The sequence below is a fragment of the Lithobates pipiens genome, unplaced genomic scaffold, assembly GCF_037356315.1.
Source record: "Lithobates pipiens isolate NorthernLeopardFrog02 unplaced genomic scaffold, aLitPip1_a1.2 Scaffold_18, whole genome shotgun sequence".
In the NCBI taxonomy this organism is placed as follows: Eukaryota; Metazoa; Chordata; class Amphibia; order Anura; family Ranidae; genus Lithobates; species Lithobates pipiens.
This window is the reverse complement of record NW_027507758.1, coordinates 504,410,223-504,423,457: the sequence shown is the minus strand read 5'-3', so window position 1 is coordinate 504,423,457 and position 13,235 is coordinate 504,410,223. Positions and strand designations below refer to the sequence as shown.

Here is a 13,235-nt window from a genome sequence, read left to right as displayed (position 1 = left end):
GTATTCCTGGAAGATGACAACTGTCACAAGCAACCCAAGGCTTAGCAGCTTGGGACTCAACAGGGGACTTCCTAGATGGCCATATGCCTTTTTGTTACGAGTTTAGATGCACTGTAACGTATTGTGCCGTGTCATATTTTGTTGTTTCTAAGGTTACCTCAGGTCAAAAGTTCAAAGTAGTTAGGGTTGAAATTTCAAAAAAATTGCAACTGTTTTGCAGATTTTCCATAGGCTACCGCACAAACTGCCAGATATAAGAGTCCACATTAACCACTTCAATAGCAGGCACTTAGACCCACCCCTTCCTGCCCAAGCCAATTTTCAGCGCTGTCGCAATTTTAATGACAATTACTATGCTACACTATACCCAAACAGAATTTTATCATTTTGTTCCCACAAATAGAGCTATATTTTAGTGGTATTTTATCACCTCTGCGATTTTTAATTTTTTGCACAACAAATAAAAAAAAAAAGACCAAAAATTTTGAAAAGTTTTTCTTTGTTTGTTAAATTTGTTTGTAAATAAGTAAGTTTTCGCCTTCAATGATGGGCACTAATATGGCTGCACTGATGGGCACTGATGAGGCAGCACTCATGGGCACCGATGAGGGGGCACCAATGGGTACATATGTGGGCACCGATTGGCACAGATTTGGCATTTACCCCTGTGGATGTACCTGGCCATCCACATGTTATGCGCCTCCCTGGGGGTCCTGGCGGCTTCCCTGGTGGTCCAGGGTGGGCATCCAAGGGGGGACTGTGCTGATAAACAATCAGCGCAGACCCCCCGTCAGGAGAGCCGCCGATCGGCTCTCCTCTACTCACGTCTGTCAGACATGAGTGAGGAAAAGCCGATCACCGGCTCTTCCTGTTTACATCGTGATGAGCCATGATTGGACACGGCTGATCACGTGGTAAAGAGACTCCGTCGGAGGCTCTTTACCGAGATCGGTGTAGCGGTGTGTCAGACTGATGCACCGCACCACCAATTGCCGCGATGCGCGCCCCTACGGGCGTGTGGCGGCTGTTATCCTGAAGAACGTCATATGAGCCCAGTCAGGATAAGGCAACCACCGCCCGGCTGTCATTCTGCTATAGGCCAGGCAGGAAGTGGTTAAACAATTAAAACCATGCACATGTTGAAAAAAAGTCATTCGAATTTTATCTTTAGTGAAAAACTGCAAATCAACACGATCACATCCAAAAACACAGGTAGCTAATGTTACAGGCGAATCTTGACTTTTGCAGTAAAATTTAGGATTGGTCATCAATATAAAAAGACATTCTGTACACTGGCAGCTCCTAAACTTTGAGTTTAGGAGTTTTTGGCGTATTTTTTCCAAACCTCCTAAACTCAACTCCATAAAAGCCTATGTATCTACGCTGACGTCACACAGATCTCTCTCTCCACCCCTCAACTCACTCCAACTCGTCTCCTCACGCATCACCGACTTACTAACAGACAAATCTGTATGGACGTCACACCATTTCTTCAAACTCAACTTGTCCAAAACCGAACTTAAAAGATTTCCTCCCCCACATGCCTCTTTCCCCGACTTCTCTGTCAAGAGCAATGGCACAACCATCCTCCCATCTTCATATGCCAGGGTGATAGGTGTTATCCTGAACTCTCCTTTCGGGCCCACATCCAATCCCTTTCCAAAGCTTTCCACTTCAACCTCTGCAACATCTCCAAACGACTGTGCCTTTCTAACCAATGGAACTACAAAGCTCCTGATTCACTCACTGGTTATCTCTCTCCTCGATTACTGCAACTCCCCCCTCATTGGCTTACCTTTAAATAGACTATACCTCCTTCAGTCCATCATGAATGCGGCTGCCAGACTCATCCACCTTACAAACCACTCAGTGTCTGCTACCCCTCTCTGCCAGTCCCTCCATTGGCTGCCACTCACCCAACAAACTCAATTCAAAATACTAACAATAATTTACAAAGCCATCCAGAACTCTGCCCCCAGCTACATCACTAGCTTGATCTCAAAATACCAACCTAATCGCCCTCTTCATTCCTCCCAAGACCTCCTGCTCTCTAGCTCCCTCATCACCTCTTATATCCACCTCCAGGACTTCTCCCGAGCCTCTCCTATCCTCTGGAATACCCTACCCAAATCTGTCAGAAGGGATTTGGAGAAATTTATCCACTTTTAGGCAATCCCTGAAAACTTTCCTCTTCAGAGAAGCCTACCCTGCCTCCACCTAGCAACTGCACTACTTTCTCCATTAGCTCTCCCCCCACAGCCATTACCCTTTTGTATCACTTGACCCTCCCTTCTAGATTGTAAGCTCTAACGACCAGGGCTCTGATTCCTCCCTGTATTGAATTGAATTGGATTGTAATTGTACTGTCTGCCCTAACGTTGTAAAGCGCTGTGCAAACTGTTGGCACTATATAAATCCTGTATAATAATAATAATAATAATAATAATAATAATTTGTTTAGAGCTGCGGCAGTAGGGAAGGTTCAACCCCCCCTCTCCTGAAAGCAGAATAATCGCGTTCAGGATAGGACAGTTTTGACCGCCGGCTGTAAAACACAGCAAATCGCAGTAAAACTGCAGTGCAATTTTGCCACGTTTTGCGTTTTTCCCTGGTCAGGCGTCAAGTAGTTTAAGTGTACGGAAAAATAAAATCTGACCAAGTTTATACCCCCCCCCCACTTCCTGCTCTATCAAAAATGAAAAACAAGCGTGCCTATAGTTGTGTTTAAGGCGATTCTAAAAGGTACTAGCAATTACAAAAGTACATGTACCCATGCATATGCTCAGTTATTAAAAACAATACTTTCAGTTCACATATGCGCAGCCCGATTTGCACTGTGATTTCAAAGCCCAGTCAGGTACGATTTATTTCAGTGGTTAAGGGAAATCCAATGCATATTGTAGTGTATAGAATTAGAAGTCACAGCTGAATTGTACTGAAATCGCACAGGACTTTTTGAAATCGCACTGAGGCTGAGCCACACACATTAAACTGCATCAGCGAGCATCTCTACTCTTAAAATGATAAGCATTTCATACTCACCTGCTCTGTGCAATGGTATTGCGCAGAGCGACTCAAATCTTTTTCTTTTCTGGGGTCCCTTGCTGGCGCTCCAGCTACCTCCTGCGCTGGGCTGTGTATGTCCATTAACAGACACAGTGCGGTTCAACCCCGCCCCCACCTCTCTCCTTACAGGCTGGGATTGACAGCAGCAGGAGTCAATGGCTCCCTGTCCAGTGAGGAAAGAGCGCGGAGAGAGCTGCTGCTGTTAGTACAGCTTTGGATTGAGATTGAATACTGTATATTCTGCAATATTTACATTTTTGGTAAACTCATTCAATGAATCCAAGCTCTGCAAGCTGAGATAACATGCACTGCATTGATGCATTCACACAATTTCACAGTAAACATGAGATAAAACAAAATTCAGGAATATTCCTTTATCCCATTGTTTTGCAAATCTATGTACATTACACACTGTAGGATTGAATTGCTTCTGATATTGCAGTTTTACTAACCTGACAGCTTATTCTAAATAGGAAACCTTCCTTTTGTTTGCAAATATTAAAAAGATTCTAACTACCATCAAGAATAAGTCCTTACATATAAAAAAGCACCTGTCATTTCAGATTCATCATGGCAGCACCTGTTAGAGGGCATCCACTCACCTACTGCCGCCACATCCCTCACCTTGATGTGTCACTGCCGCATCACCAGCCATCATATTAAAGTGAATGGGAGGACCCCTGAGGTTATTCATCGGTATGACCCCTCTCTTTCTCCCATGTGCTGGAGGTGTGGGAGGACCAAGGGAACACATTATCATATCTTCTGGCAATGTGCTCTAATTACTCCTTTCTGGTCCATGGTATTTCACATGCGCCAGCAGATTTTTGACACCCTCATTCCATTGGATCCTGTCCACCTTCTCCTAGGCCTTCCCTTCCTGGAGTTGGGGAAGGCAGCTAATAAATTAGCCTCCTATGTGCTGCTTGCTGCTAAAAGAGCTATCCCCTCTAATTGGTTGTCTACTCAGCCCCCAACCCAGACTCAGCTGATACAAACCATCAAGGATATACACAGAATGGAACATTTGATGGCTATGGTGGAAGATGGGACCGACCGGTTTGGCGTGATTTGGGCCCCCTGGGATACCTCGATCTTTGGGCTCCCACAGGTGCCCTTGGTACCCCTAGCCACCCGGTCTTTGTCCATCTCCTAGAGTTCCCTGACCTTCTCGCTCCCCAATGTTTTGTATCTTGTCGGTACTTTAAGTCTTTTTCTGCTGGCCCAACGGCCACTCGAAGCTTACCTTATCTCTTGAGGAAATTTATAGTGGTATGTAGGCCTCTTTTGTCAGATATTAGTCATGTTATTGAAGCACCAGTTCAAGACCCCAACCTCTGCATTACGAAATATACGATGTCTCTCAGTCTTTTTATTTTAAGATTGTTTTACGTAATACTTTTCTGTTGTTTTTTTTCCTTTATGTGTTTTGTTTTGCTTTGTTTTCTTTTAGTTATTTTTATTCTTTGACTGCTACTGTATACCTGTAGTCACCATGAGGTTATATCAGTCTCTCCAATACGGTATGCTCCAGACTTTCCTTATCTATTGTCAGTTCTGTATCTTTTCATATTCTGTAAAAATTACAATTTAAAAAAAAAAAAGTGAATGGGACTTTTGGCGAGTCAACAGCGGGTCGGAGGAGCCGCTGTGGGACAGATGACAGTTGCTCTTTAACCACTTAATGATAAACCGCGGCAGTTGTACTGCCACAGGTTGTGGCTCTCCGGCACGAATTACCGTAGGCGCGCTCCCGTGCCCATTGCACATTTGCGAGAGCGTACCCGTGGGTCAGGTGGACTCTATGCCCGCTGGCGACCCGTGATCCCCTAGTACAGAGGAAGAAAGAGGATAAAAACCACAGAGGTGATCAAATACCACCAAAAGAAAGCTCTATTTGTGGGGAAAAAGGATTCAATTTTGTTTGGGAACAGTGTCGCACAACCGCACAATTTTCAGTTAAAGCAAAGCTTTGCCATATGGCAAAAAAAAAAATGGTCTGGTCATTAAGGGGGGGAGAATAAAAAAAAAAAATAAAATCGATTATTCTCAATAGAGACGGTTCACATCTCCACTCCAAGTTGCCTGAAGCTCAAACAAGTTCCGGACCCTTTTTTGTCGCTCGAATCGGGCACCTTTTGCCCTGCACAAAATCGTGGCAAGACGCCGTAAATGCTGCAAAATCGCAGTAAAAAACACTGCAAAATCATGGTAAATTTGCGTGATTTCTGCCATGCGATTAGCAACGCATTGCTCTGCAGATCACATGCGATGTCTGCGCGATACAAATTTCAGCCATACTAACTGTATAGCTGAAGTCGCTTTGCTTTTGCACCAAAATGGTGGAGGACACTTTTTTCGGTCTTCACTGGAATGGGAACGCATGGGTGGTCACACCCATGCGATCCGATTCTTGCACCATTTGACAGTTTACACTGCGACATGCGCACTGATCTGGGGGTGTCATTAACTTTGTTTTGACACCCGCAGCGATTGGCATAGGGCAGTGTGCACCACTGTCGGGTGACATGCGATGCGGGAACACGCACTGGAATTGCGTGGGTTCTCGCATATGTCTGAACTGAGCCTAAAGGATATTAGAACCTAAAAAGGAGAACGTTATTTTTAATAACCTAGAACTATAAAACTTTAGACAACCACCAGAGTAAAAAAAAAAAAAAATGTAAGTTATTTCATGTCTCGAGCGGTTTCCTGCCTCTAGGGGAAACAATGCTATACTCTTCCTCTTCTGAGTATAGTAAGGGCAGTCAACTCTTGTGAAATTATGCAGGAATTAGGGAGAGGACAATTGCTACTCTCACAGGGCACAAAAATCACAATTTAAAATCTTTGTCAACAAATGGAAACACTTACAGACAACATCACAAGTCTGGTATGTAGGCTACGTGACTGATGTGTATGTTGTATGCTGTAAACCATGCACAAGATCGGTCTGCAATGCAGCCTTAATTGGCGATATGAACACAACATTCATGCAAACCCGGTACGCAGCGCAGCACTACACAGGTAACTTGACAAGAACCACAACTCTGTAGCAATTAGCTGCCATCTATCATTTTTAATGACACCTCAGTGACACCGCTTGTAGTCCTGATCAGCCGCTAAGAGTGCGTCTATTGTAGACGTTCGTAACATGAATGGATGTCATTTATCACAACAAACAGCAACAGAAGAAGCTTCAGCTTCCTCAATGCCAAGTTCAGGCAACAGAAAGTCACCGGAGTGGTTAACCTTGTATCACCCCACTTTTTTTCTCCTGTCCCCCAAAAAACCAAGTGCATGTAGTCAGTCCTTCGTACCATGTTTCTAATTTGTCCTCCACACCACTCCTGAACATGCATCTAGCAATGAGAAGAATAAGAACTATGACTGACAATGCTTGCCTGCAGAATCAGCACTAGGTAAGCAGGGGGAGGGTGCATCAGATCCCTTGTTCCATCCCCTTTTTTTACTGGTTGCTAGGAGACAGAAAGCCGGCAGAACCATAGCAACCAATGATTATGTGATTCCCAGCAGCACATAAAGACAAAGGGAGCGGTGCAGAGGGCACTGGGTGGGAGCCCTCAAGCCAAGACAGTCCCGCTCCCCCAGGCATGCTCACTATACAGAAGGTGATGGCATTTGTGTTTAAAGTTAATAATGCCCCAAATTCAGTTTCTATCAAAGGATGGGCAGAGAAGCTGGAAAGAAACGAATAAAAAGTTTTTCCTAACAGTTCAATATTGCTTCATGGGATGTTAAAGCAGTGCTCCACCCAAAAGGGGACGCTTTGATTGTGTGCTGCCCCCTCCATTGCCATATTTGGAACCTTTCGGGGGGAGTGGGTACCTGTTTTTGACAGGTACCCATCCCCACCGCAAGGTCCCACATAAGTTTGGCTCCCTCCTCCTCCTCCTCTGCATTTTGTGAACAGTCCCGCAGTCTTCTGGGACCTGCAAGTGTCCCAGACGGCAGCGGGGGGCAAACATGCTCATAGATCGCCACGGCCTCCTGCACCAGAAGTGGGAGCAGGTACCTGTCAAAACCAGGTACCCACTTCGACCCAAAAAGTGTGGCAGTGGAAGGTGGTCAGGTGCAAACAAGTGGCACTTGCTGTTTTGGGTGGAGCTCCGCTTCTAAGTGTAGTTCCAGCCCAATACTAAGGAAAGCTGGGGCTGCAAGATCACATGACTGGAACAGAGCGGACTAGAAAGGTATGTACACACATCTTTTTTACACAGGTTAGGCAGAATATGAATGTATGAACATGTAATGAAATTTTAAAGCTCATGAAAAGTTCTTTCTTAAACCAGTGTGATTTTTTTTTTCCCCAGCCAAGGGATCTTGCATTTAATTACTGAAGCACAGCAACCACAAGCCAAGCGTTTGGCTTGTAGTTGTGGGTTGGTACCATTGAGTTCAATGGGCAAGCTTGACAGGAAGTGCCGCCTGTCAAACAAAACAAGCAGAGTTAAAACTGCCGAACTATGATGCTTCTCATCGCGGCAATGTGTCCTTACCCGAGCAGCCGCCGCATTCATTTTGGAGGTGGTTGGTTGAAAAAATACAGAGGATCAACAATGTATTTTTTACTGTCAATGTGAATGAGGCCAAACCATGGGTGGACTGACAACTCATGGGGCCCCCTGGGCAATAGGAGATTATGGGGCCCCCAGGCAATAGATTACAGGGCCACACAGTATATACACACACTGAAAGGTATTGGAGAGGTGGGGCAGATATAATCTTGGGATTTAAAAAAAAAAAAAAAAAAAAACACAGATTTTGACATACTGTCCCTGGCTTTATTGAGGCTGGCAACCCTGATGGTTACCCTTGGTAGCATGTGGCCCTTGGGCAGTGCCCGAGTGATCAGTCCACCCCTGGGACAAACGCACACACAAGCATACAAACCCTATACACATTGCCCCAATATCCCTGCCTACATACAAGTGCCAACATTTCCAAATCTTTCCCAAGGATATACTGCTGAAGTGATTTTAGGCATTAAGCAGTATAAGTGGTGAGACCCATTCATATTTTGTGGTTTTTTTTTGGCGAATAAAATTTCCAATAAAATCATTGGAAGAGCATCAAGAGGCATATGAATGCACATTGATGTGCGTTTTCATGCATTTCCACCCGTGATTTCATTATCACCAAGGAACAAGCACCGGCCAAAACCGCAAATTGTGCGATTCCAGTCCTAGGATTAGACTCTGGGAAGAGTGAGGAGCAAAGTAGAGGAGCAGTTACAACACACAAACACGATAATAAAAATACATACCGACCAGCCAAAATTTTATGACCACTGACAGGTAAAGTGAATAACATTGATTAGGGATCTTGTTGCAATGGCATCTGAAAGTTGGTGGGATATATTAGGTAGCAAGTAAACATGTTGTCCCTGAAGTTCATAGGTTAAAAGAAAAATTGACATTGCCGTTTTGTTTTGTACGGGGCTATGCAGCCATAGACTGGTCAAGGTGCCCATGCTGACCCCATGTCCACAGCCAAAGTGCCTACAATGGGCACGTGAGCATCAGAACTGGACCACAGAACAATGGAAGAAGGTGGCTTGGTCTGATAAAACACATTTTCTTTTGCATCACGTGCATGCCCAGGTGTGTGTGCATCACTTACCAGGGAAAGAGATGGCACCAGGATGTACTATGAGAAGAAGGCAAGCCAGCAGAGGCTGTGTAATGCTTTGGGCAATGTCCTGCTGGGAAGCCTTGGGTCCTGCCATGAATGTGAAAATTACTTTGACATGTACCACCTACCTAAACATGACCGAGCAAGCACATTGATATTCCATGATGGCAGTGGCCTCTTTCAGCAGGATAACGTGGTCTGCCGCACTGCAAAAATGGTACCAAGAATGATTTGAGGAACACAACAAATTTGAGGTGTTGACTTGGCCTCCAAATTCTCCAGATCTCAATCAATCATCTATTGGTCATGCTGAACCAACAAGTCCGATCTACGGAGGCGTTTTTATCTCGCAGCTTACAGGACCCAAATGATCAGCTACTGACAGCTTGGTGTCAGATACCACATCAAACCTTCAGAGGTCTAGTGGAGTCCATGTCTGGACATGGGTCAGGGCTGTTTTGGTGGAAAAAGTGGAACCTATTCAATTCTAGATGGATGGTCATAAAAGGTAGGTGTGTGCATTATTATTTACTACACAGTCTGACTTCAGTTTACTAAAAGCTTAGCAGTGGCAATTAAACCCCCAATGGGTTACGTCACTCCAAATTGCCCTCCAAGTCTGTATGTGGCCAATTATGACCTACCACTTGAGAAGAAAACAATTTTATCAGTAAAAAAAAAAAATCAAGTTATTGTACCTGTATAATGCCCCTTGCACACTTGTTTTAGTGGTGCTTTAGCGCTGTTTAATTGGCGCTTTTCGGCCGCTAGTGGGGTACTATTAACCCCAAAAATAGGGGTCAAAAACTCCAGCGTTGTGGCACTTACGGAGCCCATTCATCGCAATGGGCAGGGGCGTTTTGGGAGTGCACCGCCCCAGGTGTGAAAGCACCCATTGCTATGAATAGGAGGCAGTTTTCAGGTGGTTTACAGGCGCTAAAACGCCTGAAAACTGCCTCAATGTGAAAGGGGTCTAAAGATAAGCTGGATAAAACAGGTGGATAGGGGAGATCCTATGACACAGCCTGCTTTGGGGTCTCATTCACATCTACACAACAACATGACGCATTTTATTCACACATTTGTCATGTGACAACATGGTAGAGGTGCACAATTAATTGCCAAGAATCGTTATCGCGATCCTGACTAAAGTGTTTCGCAATTCTTTCTACACAAAGAATTCTCTCTGCGCTTCTGAAGCCAAAACCCCTTTAAAAAAAAAAAAAAAAAGGGGGGGGGGGGAAGAGAAAAAGCGGGCAGTCTGCCAAGAATCACAACATTCTTTATCAGTTGAACTTAAGGGTCCGTTCACACAGGGGCAACACGACTTTGAGCGAGACTTTGGGAGGCAACTTGGACACGACTTGAGTATGAATCACAGCACGACTTGAGGCAACTTACAAGGCAACTTGAAGTTGCTTCCAGGAGAGGAGACTTTGCCAGTGGCCAATCACATAATAATCAGCTCTGTGGGAGGGAGGGGTTTGCCTAGAAAACTATTTTTACTTCCTGGAAAGTTGCTTCAGTTAAGACAGGGGATCAGACTTGGAGGCAACTTCCATTGAAATCAATGGGTTCAAGTTGCCTAGAAGTCAGATTGAAGTAGTATAGGAACCTTTTCTGAAGTCGGAGCTACTTCAGTAGTGTGCATTAAGACGGCTCTCATTCACTTGCATTGATTTTATCATGTTGCGTGACTTAGGCTCCATGCACACTGAAGCTGATAAACTGCAGTTTATTGGCGTTTGGGCGTTTTTTGTAAAAGCCCATAAACTCCACTCTATGTTAGCCTATGTGTCCATGCACACATGGACGTTTTTCAGCTTTAATGAGCAGTGGAGTTTATGGGCTTTTTTCTGAACGCCAGAAATTCGCGTTCAAAGTGCCGTTTTTCAGCGGCAAAAAACGACAAACGCTCATTAACGCTCATTCATTAGTGTTCGGCATTCTATTTTTCAATGCATTGTGGGATTTTTGGAGTGTCCTCTGTGTATTTTTATAAAAAACGCCCATTAACGCTAACGCTGCAAAACGCTCATTAACGCTCATTAACGCTAGTATAAAACACTGTTAAAAGCAGGTTTTTCAACCAGCGTTTTCTGCCAGCAATCTGGCGTCCAGAAATAGCTTTTTTGAGCTTCAGTGTGCATGGAGCCTTAAGGCAACTTGGGATGACTTCAAGTCGGATCCAAAGTTGCTCCTGTGTGAATGGACTCTAAGTATAAACATTGTAACAATTTGTCAATGGAATACACTTTGTGTGTAAGTGAAAAAAGTTTAACCACTTAATCCTTTTTCTGACATTTGTTGGTTTAAAAAAGTAAAAAAAAATCAATTGTTTTGCTAGAAAATTACTTAGAACCCCCAAACATTATATATATCATTTTAGTAGACACCCTACAGAATAAAACGGTGGTTGTTTCAATATTTTATGTCAGGCTGTATTTGGGCAACGGTCTTTCAAATGCAATTTTTGGGGGGAAAAAATACTTGAATGAATAAAAAAAAAAAAAAAAAAAAAAAAAAAAAAAACACAGTAAAGTTCACCCATTGTTTTTTGTATAATGCAAACGATTTTACGTTGCGAGAATCGTGATCTTTTTATTCTAAGCAAAAAAAAATTGTGATACTCACTTTGGCCAGAATCGTGCAGCTCTACAACATGGGGCATCCGCTTCACCTGAATAGACCTGTCCTACTACATGCAACAAAGAGGCTCCAGCACTTTATCTCCTGGCCGTCATTCAAGGTACCATTAGGAAATAATCCAGCTGTACATTTCTGCATTCCTGGAACGTCAAGGTGTGAATGGGGCCTTACGGTACACCAGGAACAGCTGTCACCCAATCAAATAGTGTATTGTATACAGACCAATCAGTTTCTAGCTTGAGCTTGTTCAGTTAAGAATGACAGAATCTGATTGGTTGCTATGAACAATTGCTCCACTTGTGATAAGACCCCCCACCCCATTATTTATACCATACAACCACAGACTATGTACACACACAGCGAGAGAAATCTATCCTATCTGGGAGCAGCTGTACATGCCAACCAATCAGCACCCAGCTTTCAATTGTATGCAGACTATAGTACAGACCAATCAGCTTCTAGCTTGAGCTTGCTCAGTTAATAACACAATCTGATGGGTTGCTCTGCTTCTGATAAAATCCCCCATTGTTCATACCATACAATGATAGACTATGTACACACACAGTGAGGGGAATCTATCCAATCTGGGAGCAGCTGTACATGCCAACCAATCAGCTCCCAGCTCTCAATCCCAAAACCTAACTGATGAAGCAGAAGATAGAGGCTGATTGGTTGCTATGCCCATTCTCCCCTGGCTCTGTATATGTCACACACACAGACAGATCTATAGACTGTGCTTGGTAGGCAGTGTCTCCTGTAGTGAGGGGCTCCTGCCCTGTCAGCCCCGCAGGCCTCGCGCACAGCATTGTGGGAGAGGCTCCCCTCCTGTGCCCAGGCTCTATCTGGAATAGGTAGGTTGGAGCACTCACCTGCAGGCTCCCCCGGCTCCGTCCTGTGTCCTCGCCGCCTCCAGCGCTCCCTCCTCAGCCACACACCGCCCGGAGCGCCCAGCTCAACTGACCACAGACAGCCCGACCAGCCTCGCCCCGCCCACCCCGGCAAGCGCAGCCACTAGGCACGCCCAACCAGCGACTCAACTCAATCACCACGCCTTGGATTCAGCCACGCCTCTCGGCATAGCCACGCCCGCTCGTCCCCTTCTTCAAAGACTGTGATGGCGCTCTCGTAGTTTCTGCTTACATGAGTGCGGCTGTGAGGAGCGGCCGGTGATTGGGTGCATGGCGGCTGCTACGCCGGGTGCTATCTGTCACTACAGTCAGTGGAATGTCAGTCGTGCCTTGTGATGACGTTGCACGGCTTGTTCCACCCCCCCTGAAGGCGGTCATTTAGGAAGGAATGCTGGGACGACGTCACCGCTTGCAGTGCGCATGTGTGGAATGTGAGCGCTTGCTGCATGTGTACCGTGGGGAGGGCATGCTGGGCTTTGTGGTATCCCTACAAATGGAAGTCTTTGGTGGGATCTTGTGTGTTGTATTCTCAGAACGCTACTTGCCCTTCAGTATTTCCCAGGCAGGGTGAGGAAACTTTAACCACTTCAATACTGGACACTTTCACCCCTTCCTGCCCAGGCCAATGTTCAGCTTCTACTCTTGGTCCACACTGGTGTGCTGTGCAATACCGCATGTGATCCACTGGGTATATCACATGCCATGTCTGCGTGGTTCCAGATTGTATGGCTGAATTCATATTCGGACCAAACTCACACGGACACTTTTTTTTGGTCCGCACCAGGCGGGTGTTCACACCCAATACGATCTGATTCCTGTCCAAACTGACAGTTGGCACTGGGATATGCGAACCGGGAGTGTCAAAGCCGAGGTTCACACAAAAATTGAACCTCCCGCTTTTCCCTCCCCCCTCTAGTGTCACATTTGACACCTTTCATGGGGGAGGGGGTGCAGATA

General features: G+C 45.2%; 1 protein-coding gene across 2 annotated transcripts in view; it reads right to left on the bottom strand.

Moving 5' to 3' along the window:
• Positions 1 to 12,592, bottom strand: part of NCK1 (NCK adaptor protein 1) — a 169,783-nt gene extending 157,191 nt beyond the window's left edge. The window contains exon 1 of one of the 2 annotated variants that reach the window (XM_077488687.1): positions 12,240 to 12,592. The gene's annotated coding sequence lies outside the window, so the exon portion shown is untranslated. The remainder of the gene's footprint in view (positions 1 to 12,239) is intronic. The other variant, XM_077488686.1, reaches the window with a different exon arrangement.
• Between the last annotated feature and the right edge of the window lie 643 nt (positions 12,593 to 13,235).